The 15,642-nt window shown below is 43.4% G+C and overlaps 1 protein-coding gene across 4 annotated transcripts in view; it reads right to left on the reverse strand.

Annotated features, from left to right (window-relative positions):
- Positions 1-15,642, reverse strand: part of LHFPL3 (LHFPL tetraspan subfamily member 3) — a 256,819-nt gene that overhangs the window by 183,103 nt on the left and 58,074 nt on the right. The gene's annotated exons all lie outside the window — the stretch shown is intronic.

A 15,642-nucleotide genomic window follows, 5' to 3' on the forward strand; every position in this document is an offset into this window, starting at 1 on the left:
CCAGACCCCTGAGATCACCTGACAATATTCACAAAGATGGTGAAATACCCAGTGTGGGCAAGAAAGCCTCAGACTACATTATTTTATTGTTATTAAATATTGTATGGAAATAACGCTTAGACTTATGTTTGATCTTATCTCTCTATACTGGCTTCTTGGACATACCAGAACAGCACCTAATGCATATTTCTCCCACCATATGCTAACTGTCTGAGTTTCTCTTTTAATCACGGTGAAATAAATAAGTTCTTTTCACTTCTTTTTATTGTTCAGGGAACGAGACGATTCACTTCCAGCAAACACAAACCTGGTAATATGCATTTTTGGGGTGAAACTACGTCCTCTATGATCTGCAGTTACTATGGTTACCATCCCACAGCATCCCTGCATGCACAGCTAAAAGAAACAGCACAAAAATAAATGTCCATGCTAAAACAAAAGGAGAATCCCAACCTACTAAAACATACAAAAATACGAGTTGAGGAACCTAAAAGACTTATTTTCCATGATGACAAAGGAAGAAGGATATGCCCATGGTCTTGTTGATAAATGTGCTTAGTTAGGTTTTAAATATTGGAGTGGATTTTTGCCCTATCTAGAATTGGGAAGGTGGATGAAACATGATCCACGATCATGCTCCAGAAATCAGCCAGTGTCAACGTGTGCCTGGGAAGGGGAGGACAACTGTTGCTGTTTTACCAGTAGGAAGCTAACTCCCCAGGGCCACAAACCACAACAGTATTCAGGTTCCTAATGCCAGCCTGGGCAGCCTGCCTTCCTCACAGGGGTTAGTGGGACATCAGGGTTTACAGTGAGAGCTGGAAGCTCAAGCCCTGTTATGGATTGGGCCCACAGCAATAAAAGACTTGGTGGGTACAGATGATTTTGGTTGAAGTTATGTGCCTTGGCCCATGGATGCAATACTCAACATCAGGCCAAACCCTGAGAGGTGTCTGAATTTGGAGTTGTTCCCTGCAGTGAGTGCTCTTCTGGTAGATTTGCACAGCTTGGTGCCTCTTCTGGACCTAAGTGTGACCAGAAGCCACAGCCCGACCCTTCCATGCCAGTCTTGGGAGAAGATGGCTGCAAACAACTTCTCTGGATGCACCTGACCCACCCTGCATGGAGAGATCCCTGTATAGCTTCGGCGTTCAGACACCTCCCCATGAATGTGGCTGATGTTGGTGGGGCTACGGACATCCCTGACCTCCTCCCCATCCTGAAGCATCATGGGGGTGACAACAGTACTCCAGGCCATGCAGGATTCAGAAGACCCACCTGTGTGGGTGATGGCACTCAAGTCCTCAGCTCTTTCCCTCCTCTGACCACAGGCAGGAGGTGCTCTGCCCTGGGGAAATACCAGTACTTGGCAGGAGGTGCCCAGAAACTAAATGGAGCAAAGACAAGGAGCAAAACAAAACCTGTCTCTCTGATTAAGCTGCTTGCCCAGGAGGAGGAGATCTGAGTTGTCACCTTCCCATGAGGGCTAAGGCTTTATATCACCATAACCACCGTGAAGGAGGTGCAAAGCTTTCCTGGGAGATGAGAAGTGGGAGTTTGACTGCACCACAGGCTGACTGGACCTTCAGGCAGACTGGATATCTACACTGCTCTCCAACACTCACCCATAAACCACTGCATGCTTAGATGAACATTTACTTACCACTTCCAGGCAAAGACCTCACTTAACAGAAAGCCGCAACAGCTGTGATTTGGAGAAACACCTTAGGACTGAATACTACCATTTCAACAGCTCAGCAACTAAACAAAAGAGAAAAACAATCCTACAAGTAGAGATAAGCTTTAAAAAAATCCCCAGTATTAAAAAAGTCAGACATTTTGAACTTTGACCAACCGTGTGCCCTAAGAAATACATTGAGTTAATGGCTGACAGTCCATTCCCCACGTACCTAACTTTCCACTCCTATAAATAACTGGCCAGAGAACCAACTCCATTGCTATGCCAGTGGCATTACTGGGCAAGTGAATAAATGGCCCGCTTACAGTACGAAGGTACAGTCACTCGCCATGGAAGAATTCAGAATAAGTATAAATTTGGGAATTGCTGCAGTCAGCAAAATTAAATGCACGCAACGGGGAGTGGAGGGGATAAACTGGGGTCCTCCTGGGTACCCAGAGGCAGCTGGAAGCAGAACCTGTGTTGTCCTGAGTTGCAGCCTGTCTGCAGTGACCAGTGCTGGGTTTCACTGCACACTGGCGTGACGGAGGCTTCCACTTCTGGTACAGGGTTAATAGTCTACTTAGAGTGACAATGCTGGGGAACAGTCCAATTTATGTGAAACTTAGATGCTAGCCTAGTCATAGAAAGCAATGGTGTTCTTATCCTGCACCTTGTTAGTCTTACTTTTTCTGTGTGAGCATTGCTGTATAATTTTCAATGTTTTCCCTGGAAAAAAAAAAAAGCAAACTGCGTACTACAGTCTTATGGTATTGAAAAGAGTTCCTAATTATTTTCATCTCTGTTTGTTGATTTGAGATTGCAGTGCCAAGAAGGTCATTGCATTTCAGGGTCACCTTCTTTTTGTATCTGATCTACTAAGGTTGACTGAAAGCAGAGCAACATCTGAATGGCGAGTTCTTCCTTCAGTGTATATCTCAGAGGTAAGGTACAATTTCAAGAACAAATGACAAGAAGAAAGTTCTGGATGTTTCAGATTCATTGTCCCTGTTCTTCATTAACAAATGATTGGCATGGGGTGGTGTGAAATGTGAGGGAATAAAATAAAATAAAAGTGTGAAAATGCATCCTGAATTTCCCAACGCTTCCCTGCTGTGTCCTTAGGGCATTTCAAGACCTACCTTGGAAAAAGGCTTTGCGTAATAATCACTGCTATGATTAGAGCGGTGTTCCACATTATATAATATGTACAGTTCACCCGATAAGCACTGCAAGAAGAATTACTTACAATTAAAGTTTCACAATGTACAGGTTTTAGGACTTCTCCCTCTCAGCCTAACAAAGCAGCCTCATCACTTTTCTCAGCAGACCCTCAGTAAAACTCACTAAAAAAGTAAGAACATTCTTTAAAATTCCCTCTAAATGATCACAAATTCATAACAGCAAGGATACCAGTGGCTCCAGGGCTGTAAGGAGCTCACCAGTGGAGCATTACTGGTCTTCAAAGGGCTGCAACCTGGGAGCTGAGTAAAACGTGGTTTAGGAGTAACAAGAAGAATAAAGGCCAAATATCCACCCTATGTAAAAGATACAGTGAATTTGTGGACTTGCAAGCCAGTGAAGAAATGGCAAGTTGCAGCACATGTTAATAAAGACAAAAATGACCCCAAGAGGGTCGGAGGAGATCTTCTAGGAGGAAATCATCAACATCATGCAACTTGGGATGCTGAGGATACTCTATACCCCAAGACTGAAGTCATCAACAGTGGGATCCAGGCACGAACGGAAGGATGAGCATTACACCAGAGAAATGGATGGGTATTAGAAAGTTTTATGTATATATAATTTCAACAATTTGAACTTGTGTTCACTGCAGTCATTGTAACTGGAGTAATAATAATTATTTCATCAGGCTCTTAAGAGTTTAAGTAGACTAAATTCTTGGCCTTACATCAAGTGATGTAAAGCATTAGCAAGACTTTGTGTGTAACAGGCTGGTAGGGTTTCAAGCAACCTATTTGGTAGCTTGGATGAAGCAAGATGGTAACAGTCATCCCGAGGATACACTGCTAGCAGAGTGAAACACGCACCTCTAACACCACAGCTATGCTCTCTCGGGGAAAGGCAGGCACTGCCTTCCATTAATTCAGGCTCCCAAGCTGGAAATGGACATGGACAACCCTAGTTTAAGGGTACTGAGACAGCACATATGCCTGAAATAATTGAAGATTTAAGAATTTGAGGCTTCTTTTTGTGTAGAGGATATAGCAAAAAGCAATGAGATATAATTTAGGGCTGTCCTCTTCTCCCTCTTACTGATTTATATTTGGCTGAACTGTATTTAGAATTATTTATGTTCCATATTTAGTTCTCCATGAAACATAAGTATGTCCTTTGAGTCCTAAATCAATTTCAAATACTATGGCAGGTTTAATCATAAAGTATAGTTTTGAAAAACCTCCACCATGTACATGGCTTGAATTATTTTTTTTTCTTTTTAGCAGCATTTATTCTACTAATTTAAAACCTAGTAAGCAAGATTAAGTATTCACAGGCAGTAAACTGTAATTCTTAAGTCATCAGGGAATAGTTAGGGCTCAATACAAATGCTAATATGCTTTAAACTTGATATAACCTTTCTAGATTTAAAGTCAGCAAATAAAATGTTAATAAAAACTTCTGGACTGTATCTAGATTTCTTTTTGCATTAGTAACCTTGCTATTACAGAATGAACAATAACCAAAATCTATTTTTGTCAAAGAAGAGAATTTCCAATATAACAAATAACAGTAAAGAAAAAGAGTTTAAGTGAGAAATGCTCATGCATGTGAACTATGGACGCAAAAAAGACACTGCATTCCTGAACAACAAAAAATCAGCAGAGAAATAATTTTAAATACCGTAAATACGTTAAGAAGTCCTCAATCAAAGCAAAATTAGCCTTAAGTAATATATCACTCCACCAGCGACACTTCCTTATCAGATTTAGTAACCATTTGTAGCAGCCTCTAATCTCAAGCAAAATCCTGACTATCCCGTTGCGTGTGCAGGCTTCATGGTTAGCATGTTTACTGTTCTTGTTTTGGTTTATTTTGCTTTTTGAGATAGAGTGACAAAAAGTGCCTGTACGGAGAACAAATCCCACAGTAGCAAATACACACAGTTTGGCAAGCAAACTTCTTTTGAGATAAGTGGAAACTTTAGGGGTGACTGTAGTGCAGCACTGCCAATGACCCGCGGTTAGGGAAATCCGTCCATTGCTATGTCTACTCATCCTATGAAAAAAGCAGCCCACATTTCAGTTACACCAAAACGTGAGATGTTTGATGATATAAAATGTCCATGAATCTACGAGCCAACCAAACCACAACCACTTCCTGATGCATTTTACTGCTGGATGCGCTGCATGCGGTAGTCCCAGCCTGTAGCCCACCCTGCCCCCAGAGCAGGTGTCCCCGGAGTAGGGATGGGTTTGTTAGATCCTCCGGCATGCCTGCCAATCCAGCCTAGGAGCAAGAGCTGTGCTCAGCCCTGGTGACTGTAACTTCAGCCTGGTAGGTTGGGCAAAGAGAGATGGAGGGGAGAGAGACCAAAGTAGACCCGAGGAACATCTTCTCCAGGGACCCTTTCTTTCTCTTTTTCAGGTGTAAGCAGCTTCCCTTCCTGGAGGACCTTATGCCCATTTTGGTGCTATCAGCTGCAAAGACCATTTCTGGCGATAGCACGTCCATCTCTGCCAGTGGAGTCCAGGCCACCAATGGTGATGCCATGCAAAAGCTAGCCAAGAGCTGAGCAGCAAGCTTTCGCCTGAAAATGGTGGTAGCACCCCTTCCTCCAGTACCAGCTGCAGAGGGAAAGGGTGTTGTCTACTTAGGGAAGGAGAGTGTTCACATAAGGACCTTGTTATAACAACAATGATGCTGGACACTCGCTTTCTAGGTACAACATTAGGTAGGGCATTTTGTTACTTCTGAATGGAAATGATTGGGCATTTTAAACCCAAGGCATCCCACATCCCATCTCCTTGTTTGCAGCAGCAACTTCCAAGCGGTGGGAGGGAGGCCCTGGAGGGCATCTCTGAATTACTGCAGACTGTCCCTCCCCAGTTCCCCGGTGCAGCTCAGACACAAGCGCTCCACTCGCCACCGCCCCGGTCTACGGAAACACGACCATGCTGTGAGCTTCAATTACGTAACTGCAAAAACAATTTTGCCTTGTTAATTGAAAATCACTATAGCTTTCTCTAGAATGAAAAAGCCTGAACTATAGAAGCTGGGGCTCCAACATATAAATACCGATTTATATTCACACAGTCTGTCTCCTCCTTGCCATATTATGAATATAATCCCAGGCATTCTGGATATTTTGTTTGCTTTGGTGAACAGATTCAGAACTTAACATGTCTGATATTTTTTATGATAAACTATACAGGTGTAATTTGTCCTGCAGGCCCAGCAAAAATAATCTTGGATACTTCGAATGAGTATGACTGTATGCACGCAAAAAAACCCCAAACCCTCAACCGGCCACAACATGGAGTCAGAATACAAGTCCCAAAGAATAGATGTGGGTCAGTAAGTGGGGTCAGAAGCATCTTTCTTTGAGAGGTCGGTGCTACACCAGAGAGAGGAGTGTGGCTCTGCAACATGTGGATGACTGCAGTGGAGAAGAAATGGTCAGTTCAGTGGGAGGATAGAAGTATGGGGAATGACATTACAGGATCAATAAAGTCTTCCTTCACCTCCCACACAATGAATCGCCTGCAGTGCTACACAAAACCACCAAGATCAATTTCTTGAGTTGTGCATCGGCTGCTGAAATCTGGGAGACACGCTGAGTTTTTGCTCACCAAATCCAGTAATGTAATTAACAGAGCAATGGAGAAAATAAGAATAAATCCTAAAAAATCAAATTGCATCCTATCCATATAGAATTTTGAATGAACATATTATTACTAAATTGACATACAGTTATTATTGCAGCAGCACTCCTAGGGCTCCAGTCTGCCAAGGAAGCGTTGGCTGGGGTACGATGGAAGAGCGAGACGAAGGGTTGTCTTCATTATCAATTAGCTGAATATGGAGTTTACACAGCCATGGCAAATCCTTTGAGCAAAATCATTCTGCCAGTCAATACTCTACTTGCTAGTATGAACAATCATGTATGGACATTATTTCTTCCCTATTTTCTTAATTTTACAGATGATGACAGTTTTTATTGTCATAAAGGGAAACTTTTTACTGCAGTGTGCACTGAGCAGCAACACTAACTGTCAGGAAGAAGTTAGGATTCCCCCATGAGGAAGCGTTTTCCCCTAAAATTTGCCATTTAATTGCACTTACAACTGTGAAAAACAGATTAGTGTGGTTTCCTTTTGTGGCATTTTTTAGTATAATTCCGAGCTGTTTGTCTCCATTTCACTGCTTCTTGTTCAACAAAGATATTTGATTAGCAAGAACTATGTTGCTCTTGTGAAACTTAAATCTGTATTTGGAATTAGGACCTTTTTTATTAGTATGCATTAAAATCTGTTATTGATCTCCTAGAGGTGCTAATATAAGTGTCTCTTGTAATACGAAAACAAATTAGATTCCGATCAGGTTCAAAGTGTTCAATCAAGGACTACCTAGCAGCATTTTTAAATGAAATGCAGTTTGTGTTTGGCATTTCAGATCAGCTATTTGATTGAAAGTCAGGAAGAATTCCCAGTGATGCAGCATCTCTCTCCCTTCACTGGGCATCTAAAATGCATCTAGCATTCAGCTGCTGCATAATGTTGACATATTGTTTTGTTCAGTCCAGAGCACTTTGACATTTAATGTATACTACGGTGGCTAACTTAAAAGGGACCACTACAGTACATTAGCTTAAAAAGCATTTGCTAAACATTTTAAACTAACTTCTTTATGACTAAACACTGACACGTTCATTAACAGAATGCAAATGTGTAATGTATCATTGCTTCTACTGACCATCGAGTTTACTTCTATTAGTCTTCATAGAGAAGTGATAAAACAGGTGAAGCTATAGTACAGAGACCTTTTGAGACCTCAGATAAGCTCAGGGGCCCATTGTGCAAGGTGTTGTACATGGGGTCCTGACAGAAGGACTCTGTCCTGAAAAATTCATCATTTATACTTGAAAAGAGAGACGTAAGGCAGTTACGGTATTTCTATCATAGCCACAACGCTGTTACCAAGCAGTGATATTTTCACCTCACCCAACTCCATACCTGAGTAAATCACTCTAGGGCTCCATACAGTAAATGGAGAGAAACACACACGTTGAGGATGCAGTTCATCTGATCTCTGCTTTGCAGAAAGCCTTCTTCTTTAGTAGAAAATACAGTGTCACCTACTTTTGCCAACCCTAACAGCCAGACCTGCTGTCTTCCCAGCGGTGCACAACCCGCCGTGCATGGGCACTCAAGGTGAGGGGAGTGCCGTCCCCCGTCAGCACAGGCTCCGCTCACCTGTGTGGTCACTCACCCCAGATGTAGACACGAGTCTCACCTGTGCTAGTGGAAATCAATGGGTTCGCTCTGGGGTGAAATCCAGAGCCCAGAGACAGCAGGTCTGTTGAACAGTGAGCAATCATGAAACCTCACTGAGGCAGCAGAGACCAACATCCAGCCCTTTGGGATGCTCTTTCCTTCATCTAAACCGATGAGATTTTAAACAGTTCGTCTTTGCAATACAGAATCATAGAATTGCTGAGGCTGCAAGGGACCTTTCAGATCATCTAGTCCAACCATTAACGTAACTCTGACAAAACCATCACTAAAATGTATCTCTAAGCACTATGTCTACCTGTCTTTTAAATACCTCCAGAACAGCACAAAGCCTCCAGGTTCAGCACTGCAACTCTGATGGGCGGCTGCTGCACGCAGAGATTACTGCAGTCAAATAATGGTCTCAGTTGTTTAGTCTGTTTATTTAGATTTAGATTAACTCAACCAAAAATAATGCCCATGTGGTATTACAGATAAAATATAAAGTTAGACAGTATGTCACATGAAAATACCTCTTGGTCCTAAAATATAAAATCAGATGATATATCACATGAAAATACCTCCTGGTCAAGGAAAACCTAAAGCCCCAGTGCACGCCAGGTCCTCTCCTCCAGAGCCAGCTGATAACCTGCAGGGACATCTCCTGCACTGCTGGGGTGCAGCCCCCATGTCAGCGACGAGGCTCAGGCTGCTTTGTCTAAGCAACTTCTGATTCCTCTGGATACCTTGTGGTGCCAGACTTTGCTCAGAACTTACCACCCTCCCACATTAAAGGTGTGGGTTTGTAAGTGACGCTCAACTCAGCAGACCTCTCTTCAGACTCCTCCCTCCAACCTGGATTCTGCCCATTTTCTAAGGTCTTCCAGAGTATTTCTGCTACGTCTTGCCGTTACTGACTTCCTAACTACACAGCAAAGCTCCTAAGAAAATGATGTGAGCTCTCTGGCTGATTTGCTAGTGTTTGCACAAAGTGACGACTACTGGCAAATAATACGCGTTGTGGCTATGAACTTCATTTCTTGCTGCCCGCTGGGTTTAATGGCTATCTAACGCCTGCCTTCCTCCAGTTCCCAGGCCGGTAATGGCTGGGTTGGGGGACAGGGGGACACTTATTTGTAGTATGGCCCAGAGCACCTTTCTCCCCTCCAGCCTGGCAGAGATGCGGCTCAGCCTGCACAGAGCAAGCCCACATGAAGACAGTCCAGGCACTCCGGGTGCCACTGCACACGGAGAATTATGAATCAGAAGCTGAAGGAGAAGGAAAGGTGTCTCCTGTGCCGGCTGTTAGCGTGGCCACGTCAATACACCCCAGGCTGGTGAAGTGCGAAGGAGGGAAATGGCGGAAAATACAGGTGCGTAACTGGAGCATAACACTTCTTCTCTGTTGCCCTCTGATTTAACGTGTGCAAAAGTCAAAAAAATGATCACCGCAACTGCCCCATCAACACCAACAATGCATTACCCATCTTAATCCACTTTCATCACTACCTTCTTTTAATGCTCCAGGATGATGAGAAAACTAAAGGACAGTGATTGCTGCAAGCCCCACAGAAAAGTCTAAGCATTAAAAGGTTTTCTTTACACGTGAAATCCCTCCCTGCACCGTGCCAAAAGCAGGTTGTGGTGGGGCACCACGCTGCCAGCAGCCCCTGCGTCCAGGGGGTGAGAGAGAAACAAGCCTTTTCTCCAAGGTGACACCACCTTGCCCGAGCAGCGCGTGAGACGGCACCGAGCCTTGCTGGGGAGGGATGCCGCAGCACGCCAGGCACCAGCCGTGCTGCCGATGAGATTACGTGGAAAACACAACACAGCAGGATCTCTCCAGTAGCTGAAGGTCACCAGTCGCTAAACGCAAGACGATACAGCTGGATGCCTCCTCCATGCCCTTGCTTCCCTGCTGGAACGGCTGCATGAGCTGGGAATGCCAGGGCCAGAGTTCAAAGTACAGGAGGGAATCAGGGAAAGGAAAGCCCTGTAGTTCCCAGCCGAGCACTGAATGGGGCCTGTTTAGCCTGATCAAACTATTCTTTTCAAATAATGAAATTAAGATGTACCAATTTAATTAGTATTTGTATATTAACTAAAAGTCAATCGTTTGCCACCTGGTAATAGCATTCATTATTGCACAAAAGCATGTGGCTTACCACGTCATGCTGAAAGCACTCTACGTATGTAAAAAAAAGGCTAAACTCACCCGGAAGCTAATTTCATCAAAACCAGCTACTCCAACAAAGAGCTTTACCCAGTCACAAACTTAGGTACTAACTTCTGAGGATGGCATCAATCCTAGGTAATAAATGGTCCTCACACAAAATCTATGGGAAAAAAGGACCTGTTTTTATTTACTGCAGCACCACTCTAACCTGCCTCCAAATGGAAACTGCAGGCTGCTGAAGTTTTGACATTTGAACACTTTCAATTAGTTGACACACTAGTAATTTGCTTGGTATCATCCTAAATAATAACACATATTGTGACTGAATTAATTTGGCAAGCAGCCAACTAGGAACTTCCGAGTAGGAAAAAGTTAATTATGTACTTGTCACGAAATGCACTCTATTTATGGCAAAATGTGTTGACTTTAAGTCAATCTTGATATTTACAGTGAATTTGAAGTTACCACAGAGTGTAAGTATTTATGCTAAGGACAAATTGTCTGGAGGGGAAAAAAGAAGAGAGAAGGAGGTGCCTGCAAACCGCAGCTGGAGGTGGACAGGTTGGAGCGGAGCACCCCATTGCCTCCTCCCAAATCACTTTGTGAATGCCAACATAGCACCATAGAATCATAGAATTGTCTAGGTTGGAAGGGATCTTTAAGAGCATTGAGTCCAACCATCAACCTAACACTGCCAAAACCACCACTAAACCACGTCCCTCAGCACCATGTCTACCTGTCTTTTAAATACCTCTAGGGATGATGGTTCCACCACTTCCCTGGGCAGCCTGTTCCAATGCTTGATAACCCTCTCAGTGTAAAAATGGATAGGGATGGAGAGGGGAGCCACGCAGGGGCAGCCGGTCTTCACCAGGCACTACCACAAACCAGCCGGCAACGTCTGAAAAGGTGCAGATAAATTGAAGCAGACCGCGGTTGTGCCTTCACAATGAAACCTGAGAGCGAACTTCTGGGTTACCAGGGGATTTCCTCAAAGATTCATTTTGGGGATCAATCTCATTAAAGACTGTAAACAAAAGCAAGAGGTGGTAATAATTTGCTGATGATACCTACTTAGGAGGAGTTCTGGCAATTCAGAAGAGAACTGGGATTGCACACAGTAACAACCAGATGACCTTGAGGTCTGAACTAACAGAAATGGATGGAAATCAATTGTGCAAAGTGCAAGACCATACACCTAGGGACTAATAATGAGCATTTCTGGTATAAGCAGAGAGGTCATTGGTTGTAAATCGTAGAGGACAGACACCTTGATATCTAGTCAGACACTTCTAGACATTCAGAACCACCGTCTGGTCACAGAATCACTGAAAACCACCAACGTGAGGCAGAAATGGCACAAAAGATCCTAGAATATATCAGAAGCATTTCCACAGAGATGGGAAAGCAGTAACAGCCTTGCACAAAGAAATGGTGGAATGTCCTTCCTAGTATTGTATATGAAAATATGGCATGCTTCCATGTTTAAGAAAGGTGATCTCAAAGTGGAGCGGGAACAGAGATGTGGCATTCATGATGCTATGGAAGATTACGTGTTTAACTTACAAGCAGTGACTAAAAGAACATGGTTTGTTTGGATAGCAAAGGGCAATAGAGGGCAGATTATGATTATTCAGAATAAATATAGTAGTGGGGTAAGAATTTGCATATTTATTACCAGGGAGGAAAAAGAGCTGGTTAAGCTAGAGGACACTAAGAAAATGAATAGGTATAGGTGTATGGCTAACATTTATACCAGAAGTAGGAAGGGCACTTCTAATCAACGTAAGAACCGAGCAGTGAGGCCACTAAGGTAACTACTTTTAAGACAGGTGGTGACACATACATGGCAGAAGTTGCATGTGACAACTGCCTGCAGCCATGGGGGCTGGAGGCCCCTTCGGAGCGTCTCTTGGTGCTTGAACCAAAAGCCCTGGCATCTGCTGGGACTTTTCCCATGTTACCTCTTGCAGACATCACTTGCACCCAAAAGAATCGCATAAATAAATTGTTTTATAGTTGTTTTTTTCCTGTATGAGCGGAAACCTTGGCTTTCTGATGAAAGAACACAATCAAATTTATTTGTTTTAGGCAATTTAGTCAAATGCAGAAAATTAGCTGGTTCCACCTCACACCCAAGTGACCTAAGTGGACTGAAATGTCACTAATTTATCTATAGAAAGGATTACTTAGCATTCCTTTCCAGAACTGTTTGCAACAATGGAATCCCAAAACTGAAGGTATCTAAACATCATAGGGATGGCAAAACTTTAGCTTAAGTTGTCAACTTTTATCACGACTTCATAACACTGAAAATTCTCCACTCTCTGTAACTAGGCAATATCCTACAGTGATAGATGCAAGTAGCTTTATTTGAAATTTTCCAAATTTGGTACCAGAAAAGTGTAACTCATAGACTGTATTATATTATTATTATTATTACTAATATAAAGCATGGTTCTTTTTCACAGTTATATGAAACAAACTTTTCAACTTTAACTTCAATATATATCAGATACATGTCTTCCTGTCCATATTGCCTCCAGAATGAGAACTGGAATAACATAATAGGCATTAAATCATCAAATCAAAAAAATGCATCAGCATCTCGTGTTGTTATGAGAGCTACTATGCAGTACAATTTACAAGGTAATAGGCCTATTCATCATTGGCACATCATTCATTCCAGTTCCTCTGCTCAGATGATGCAGGGCAGGAATTTTGATGGACTATTTGTCCTTGCTTTGATTAAGAATAAAACACAGCTTGAAAATAACAAACTTTGCCTGCCATTCTGCATCTCTGAAATACCATTCTTGTCTTACCAGCATGGATCAGAAGTACTGAATATGCTGATCACAACATTATGAAATCAAAGGTTGCACCCAAACCCCATCTTTTCTAAATTCACTGTATCAAGCTGGGATAAGGAGGATCACACAAACATCCATTTATCTTTGCATTTCTAAACTGCCCTGCTTTGGCAGCATGATAATCTGGAGGTTGACTGAGGACTCCGTATGCCTGGATTCAACTCCCTGCTATGGCCTGATCATTCCGGATGACCTTATAGAGGTCTCAGGCTAAAGAAATGATGTGCAGAAAGAACGAAAGAAATCATACCTTCAGCAGTCTACCTTTAGTCTACAGTAGTCTTCCAGTCTACTACATCTTTCCAACTACATCCACACAGAATCTGCTCTGCTCTGTTCTTCACTAACTGGGGATGAAGACGAATAAGGATTGTGAGGCAGTTGGATATTATGGAGATGAAGCTATAAAAAATCTTTTAGCGATAGCTTTTAGTGCAGTGGCAAATGTGTACCCTGCTCCATGACATTAGGGATCGGCCTTTGCATGACTCTCGCTGTGAGGAAACCCTTCGATGTGCTCTGGTAGAGATTTTGCCCCCACCTCTTTCAAATTTTCCCAGAGGGCTCTTTTAATTACAATGCACAAGAAAACTGAGGCTGAAGGGATCCCACAAGAAAAGAACAACCTTCAGACAACAGTCTTTTTTTTAAAAGACCTTGTTTAGTTGCTCTCATTCCAACAGTAGATAAGTTAAAGGCAGCTGAAGTGTATGGGTGTAAGATGCTCTCTTTGCCCTGGCTAGCTAACTGAACACAAAAACATGCCGTACGCACAGCTAGAGAAAACCGTCAACAGGTATGAGGACTGAAATCCTGCTGGGCCCCACACTGCTCACCTCCCCACGTCAGCCAATGCAGCGGGCAGCCCCACGTTAACCTGCTGACTCCAGACTCTGCTTTTCTGTGCCCACCGTTGCCATGTTTCCAGCCTTCTCAGAGTTTCCTAAATAATCACAACTCAGAAGCATTGTAATGCTCCCCTGCTTTCATGGTGATAGGCTCATAGGATTCTTTGGCTTGATCACTAAACCAGCGGCACAAGCAGAAATGTCTTTGCTAGCTGGAGAAGCCCAGAAGTGCCTGTGACCACTGCAGGTGTCCGGCTGCAGGACCTGGGACTGCAGCACAATCCCCAGCCTGCACAGCATCCTATGCGTAATTCTGCCCTGAAATACCATCTGAAATTTTCATTTCATGGTCTGTGGCATTTCAAGTTTTTCTTTCCATTTTAAATATGCTTATTTCATAAAGCACAAAACCAAACCTCCTTTCCTAATCCTGCGCCTCCCACTGCAACGTGCGAATGGAGCCGAACCCTCTCTCCCATGAACTGTCATTGGGTCAATGAGAGCTTTCTCCCCCTCTGCTGCTCTTGAATTACCCTGGTTTCAGGTCACTGTGGGCTCCCTTCTTATCTACAGCACAGTCTCAACTGGTACTAAATATTCTTGAGAAAGTATGTCTGAAACAGTGAACTGCCGGTTGCTCTGAGAACACCCCCACGGCTCTGACTTCTCTCTTCTTCCAGGTAAACTGACCCACTCCTTTCTCTTAAAACAATAAATGACGTGCATCTTGTAAACAAAATGTCACTGCCACAGTCCAAGCTGAAAAAAGTCAGTCATCCTGACTGCATTAGGGGGCATCTGCACCCCTGCTGATGCTTTAAAGGTGCCCATGTTGCACACATCTTCCAAATCCTTTCCAGCTCACTCACAAACATTTGTTAAAACTGGCATACACCATTGACAGTGAGGATCCAATTTTTAAAGCTATTTTTCAGAACAATTTGTATCCGTCCAGTACGGTGACTACAAGACAAGGGTTGCTTCGTGCATTGTAGCTCCTGTTATGGCATGATCTTCCTAAAGCTGCGAGACAGAGCAGTTGCTGTAAAGCATCATCGATTCCAGCACATGCTGTGGTACAGGCAACTGATGTCAGTGCCATGGCGTGGACGTGAACAAGGGCAGAATGAGATGCCACGGTTGCTTCCATGATCACCAGACAGGTGAGTAGATTCCTGGAGGAGGGAGAAGCACCCGCATCTCTTGGCTTTGCTTCAGGGTGGGACTGGCATATGCTGACAAGAAGCAAGAGGACTGAATGATGGAAGGACTGCAGTACAGACAGGCATGCCTGATAAGCTCCAGGATAGACAGGAGCATTGCACTGTGCAAATGGGGTGCCCTAACGAGGATGTGGTACTTGTAGGTGCACCCTCCAACGACCTGCTGTCCCTCGGGGACCCCGTTTTCCCCTCACCACCAGCAGCGGTTTGAAGGCACAAGCTAGCCAGACAATAGCAAATTAGCTCCATGCTGCCGTCTGATGAGAAATCTCAGCTCACTAGATAAATAATACACGTTTTCAAATAATACATCTTTTCAAAAGATATTCCCAAATAAGTGTTTGTTTGATGAACACTGTTGAGGAGCATTTTGCGCTATCAGCTAAATAGTG

Source organism: Chroicocephalus ridibundus, chromosome 1 (genome assembly GCF_963924245.1).
Source record: "Chroicocephalus ridibundus chromosome 1, bChrRid1.1, whole genome shotgun sequence".
In the NCBI taxonomy this organism is placed as follows: Eukaryota; Metazoa; Chordata; class Aves; order Charadriiformes; family Laridae; genus Chroicocephalus; species Chroicocephalus ridibundus.